At 32.0% G+C, this 5,301-nt stretch overlaps 1 non-coding gene across 1 annotated transcript; it reads left to right on the plus strand.

Annotated features, from left to right (window-relative positions):
• The first annotated feature begins 4,889 nt into the window (after window positions 1–4,889).
• LOC132008639 (U6 spliceosomal RNA) lies at window positions 4,890–4,993 on the plus strand. The gene has a single exon (XR_009401680.1). It is a non-coding gene; the product is annotated as a U6 spliceosomal RNA (small nuclear RNA).
• Window positions 4,994–5,301: the final 308 nt, after the last annotated feature.

Consider the following 5,301-nt stretch of genomic DNA (forward strand, 5'->3'; position numbering starts at 1 on the left):
CACTCATGGATAGCAGGAAAAAAAAAAAAAAAAAAAAAAAAAAAAAAAAAAAAAAGTGATTGGAACACAAGAAGGATGAAAAAATATGTTGTAAACAATGGTTAAATCCAAGAAATACTAATTTTATGAAACAACAAGCAAATATTGACAATAGTTTCTTAAAACATTTGAACTATAATAAAGTACAAAAAATCGTAAGAATGAAGAGTGAAGAGATATTAAATCCGTTGATTTGTTTTAATTTTTATCAATTTACATAAACTAAAAAAAAAAAGATCACTCATTCTTCCTACCTCCTGTCCCATATGGTAGTTCTGTTTTTAATTTTTTGAGGCATACCCAATGTGTTCCATAATAATTGCACCAATTTGCATTCCCATCAACAGTTCACAAGGGTTCCCTCTCCTCCATATCATTGCCAACCCTTCTTATTTCTCTTCTTTTTGAATATAACTATTTTAACAGCAGGAGTAATATCTCATGATTTTGATTTTCATTTCTCTGATAATTAATAATGTTGAGCATCTTTTTATATACCTGTTGGCCATTTCTATGTCTTCGAGAAAATGTCATTTTAGATCTTCTGCCTGTTTTTAAACCAGATCTTTTTTATTTTTTTTTTTTTTGCTACTTAAGTTGAAAATATCAGACCTATGGTTTGCAATTATTTTCTCCCTCTTCGTACACTGTCTTTTCCTTTTGTTGATAGTTCCTTTGCAGTGCAGAAGCTTTTTAATTGAAGTAGTCCCACATGTTTACTTTTGCTTGTGCTGCTTTTGTTTTTGGTGCCAGATTTAAAAAAAAAAAAAATTGCCAACAAGGCGCTGGGTGATACAGCTGGTTGATTTTGGCTCAGCTCATGATCTCACTTTTGAGATCAAGCCCTGCATCAGGGTCTGTACTGGGTGTGGATCCTGCTTAAGATTTTATCTCTCCCTCTGCCTCTCCCCACTCATGTTCTCTCTCTAAAAACAAATAATAACAAATTAAAATATAAAAAATTAAAAAAATAAAAAATGCATTGTCAAGACTTGTATCAAGATTGCCACTTACATTTTTTCCCCGCTAGGAATTTAATGGTTTTAGGTCTTCTGTTCAATCTCTAAATTATTTTAAGTTCATTTTTGTGTATAAGATAATGGTCTAGTTTCATTCTTTTACATGTGGATGTCCCCTTTTCCAAGCACCATTTATTTAAGAAACTGTCCTCTCCCTATGGTATATGCTTGGCTCCTTTTCTATAAATTAATTGATTACAGATGTGCGTGTTTTTTCTAGAAAGACACAATTTACCAAAACTGTGTCATGAATCCATAAATATTAAATAAGTTAAATCATGAAGGTTGAGAGTAGGAGAAAAGAATTGTATTACAGAATGGTAAGATTGTAATTCAATTGAAGACTGTACTTCAAGAAAAAAAATAGGTAATTCTGCTTCATACCTCTAATGAACTCCTGTTCAATAAATTGAGGATACATGTGTGAAGCAAGATTGAAAACTACATAAATCTAAATACAGAATAACAACTAATTCTTGGAGAAAGGTTGACTGAGGTCCTGTTGTTTGTGCTCTGCATGATTCATGGGCCACCATTTCACTCCGACTTCAGTGTAAATGCTTGTGCTAGGGTTGTATAGTCCACAGCATGAAAAAACCTGCGATGATTTGATTCTCCAGATATTTAGGTGTTGAAATAAATGGGGATAAATTCTAACTTTAGTACATAGATGATCATATTCAACTTCTCTATTCTCTTCTACACGTTTGCTATATAAAATTTTAAATAAAAGAAACAACATACAGATGCACTGCTTCTGCAATAGAAGGAAGTATCTATTACTAATGTCAGAGATGTGTCTTTCCATTTCTAAAAGGTTCTAAATCAAGAACTTTTTAAAATGTAAATAACACTGTAATACTTCTATTAATAAAACAAATAAAAGAATGATGGTTAATTCTTAAACTTTTATTTAAGCCATTCATTTTATTACTCTCCTATCTACAGTAAGCCTCAATTTGCCCTTATTTAAATTCAAGAGTCTGACTAGCTCATCTCTTCTATTCTATTTAAATTAAACCTTCTCCAGTTTTATGATTTGCAATTCAAAACTTATAACTCCACTTTAACTATACAAATATAGGATTCATTTCTTAAGTAAGTAAAAGGGTCCTGAGTTATATTAACATTGCATTTTACTAAGCAATTTAACCAGGTATATAAATTCCTTTTGTAAATATCTCATCAATTAAAAAAATACACACTATGGCTTCTTTGTGAATACGGTAAGATATCTTTGGAGAATATTTGAATCAATGTTTCCGCCATATTCTGAAAATTCAGTATGACAAATCATGTAGCTCTTGTAGTTCTAAATCTTATAGCTCTAACCTGACATATTTTCTACTAGGTCATTTTGTTTAACTTCAAACATCATAGGTTCTTTTGTAAGGAAGGAGTAAAAGCAATTTTCTTTTAAAGTGAACTGAAACCTGATTGAAAAAAGAATCATTCTTTTGTCAAACTATAATCTATTGTTTCAGTTAGAGAGAAATCACACACAGAAAAGAGTATAAGGGTGCTCCATGAAATTATTCTGACAAGAAGAAATGCCAAAATAATAGGATGAAAATTGTTGTCTCTTTTTCAAGAATGATGTGAACTCCAAAATAACTTGACATTTTCATGTCAAACTGTGAAATACTTGAAATGCAATATACTTGAGTACCATATACATTCACAGAGAAATTAAAATGAGTCTTTGTACTTAAAAAAACCTAATGAACATTGGAATTTTATCCATAAGAATATGCTTTTTGGCTGACCTTTAAGTATTCTTTTCACTTTTTCTAGAGAAGTACAGTATTCTACTGTTCAGGAAAGATCACTATAAATTATAGCATAAAGTGAATATAATAAAAAAACTTTTAGTTTGTTTTCATCATAACCATGTTCTTGTGTAGAAAATGTTATTATAAGGGGATATTGAATGTTTTTATTCCGTACACTTTTCTAGTTGTTATAGGTGTACAATGAAATAAATATATATAAATAATGTACAAAATAAAATTAATATAAAACAACCCTGCTCTTATGCTCCTAACCTAATTGTGGACACAACTTAGGAGCACACAGGGAAGAGGGGGACGTGCAGGAATGGAGAGAGACTGATTGTTGTGCATAGCTGTGGTTAAAAAGCCCTCTTCAGAAGAGCTGACACTTAATGTAGACAGTGAAGAATGAGCCTGACAGAGCTTTCCCACATTGTAGGAATTGATATGCATATAAGAGAAAGTTATGGATTAAATTATTGCTTAAAAATATTAACTGGGACCTTCCCAGAAATCATCATAAACATACCTTCTTGAAGCTGAATTCTAGTGTGGGGGGGGAGTCATTATGAATTAGGTCCTTCTCTTAATGAAAACAATGAACACTGGTGGATTTTAAATGTACAGTTTTTTAAGAACATTAAAAAATTGCAAAGGTAGTAAAGGACATGTCAAAACAAAAGGGAAAGGAGGTTCCCATATAAGCCAGTGGAGCACAGGAACACTGAAGTTACACAGTGCAAGATATAACTACTCAGGGGAAGTTGACTTCAGTTTTTGAGTCTGGTAGGAGGAAACAGATGTCTGAGGCCAGGGCCTGAACAAGCCATGCAGCCTTAGAAGTGACTTCCCAAATTAACTTGAGATCCCTGCAGTGTGAGGCTGAAATGAAAGGAAATCAGCAATCCAACACACCCTGAAGCATCATTTCCACACTGGTGTGTCACCTATCAAACAAGACAAAGACTAGAAAACATGACAAACATAACAGTAAACAGAAGAGATCCAGGAAAGATAAAATGTTTACAATTCTTTCTTTGAGGGGGTGGTATTGTTAGGGTTTGGTTTACTTCAGACTTAATTAGTTTTGTACAGATTTTGTAATTTCTGTGTATGAATTGTTTTTATACACAATATTTCTGACACTAATGAGTGGGTTTTTCTCATACTAATAACCAATTCTCCAACTCTCTGAACACCATGGGTGTACAATTCTCAGTGGGTTAAAGCCGCTGTCTACAGCTCACGTCATGATCCCAGGGTCCTCGGATCAAGCCCCCCACATCAGGCTCTCTGCTCTATGGGGAGCCTGCTTCCCCCTCTCTCTCTCTGCGCCTCTCTGCCTACTTGTGATCTCTGTCAAATAAACAAATAAAATATTTAAAAAAAATTAACCAACTGGCTCAGTTGGTTAAGCATCTACTTTTAGCTCAGATCATGCTCCCATGATCCTGGGATTGAGTCCTGCATCAGGCTCCCTGCTCGGTGGGGAGTCTGCTTCTCTTTCTGCCTGCTGTTCCCCCACTTATGCTCTTTCTCTTTCTCTCTCACAAATAAATAAATAAAATCTTTAAGAAATAAATAAAGAAAGAAAAATTTAAAAAGAAAGCTGAGGCAGATATGATATTATTAGAAAAAATAGACTTTAAGATAATGTAGTATTAATAGAAATTAACAGAATTACTTAATAATAATATTTTTGCTTATTTTCTTGTCTTATTTTTCTGTCACATACTGAAGTATATTAAAGATTTTACACTATGTTTTTGAGATTTTTCTCTTCTCTGTAGTTATGAAAATTTTTGTTTATATAATCCTAGGCTATGTTTTTAAATAAATAGTTTAAAATTATTATTAGTTCTTGGTAAATTAAAATTTTTATTACTATGAACTAACCCTCATTATTTTCTGTTAATGTTTTTTACCTTAAAGGCTATTTTATACAATACTAACATTTTGTATGTTATGTCTTTATCCATTCATATGCTTTGTCCACTCATATGCAAATACATATGGAATTGGAATCTTAATAGAAAAGGAGAGAGAGAATAAAGAAAGAATACTAGATACATATCAGAATATTTTCTAAATTTAATGGTGTAGAGATTAGCATGACCCCTATGCAAGGATGACATGAAAATCCAAGAAACACTCCATATTTAAAAAGAAAAGAAAAAAGAATATTTTCCAAATGTAGTTCAAAAAAACAAAATTAAATAATCATCCCAACTAAGGTAGTTATTTATGAATAATTTTAAATGCCAACCAAAATAATTATAAAGAAAACCTCACTGGATACAAACTGAGGAAAACCAGAGATAAAGAGCAAAATCTTGAAAGGAGACAGCAAGAAGACACATTGCTTGTAAAAGAACAATGATATGAATTACTGTTGATTTCTGATTAGAAAAAAAAGGAGGTAGAGGATAATGGAATGCCATCTACAAAATGCTTTAAAGAAATCTCTCAAC

The sequence above is a fragment of the Mustela nigripes genome, unplaced genomic scaffold (assembly GCF_022355385.1).
Source record: "Mustela nigripes isolate SB6536 unplaced genomic scaffold, MUSNIG.SB6536 HiC_scaffold_541, whole genome shotgun sequence".
Taxonomy (NCBI): Eukaryota; Metazoa; Chordata; class Mammalia; order Carnivora; family Mustelidae; genus Mustela; species Mustela nigripes.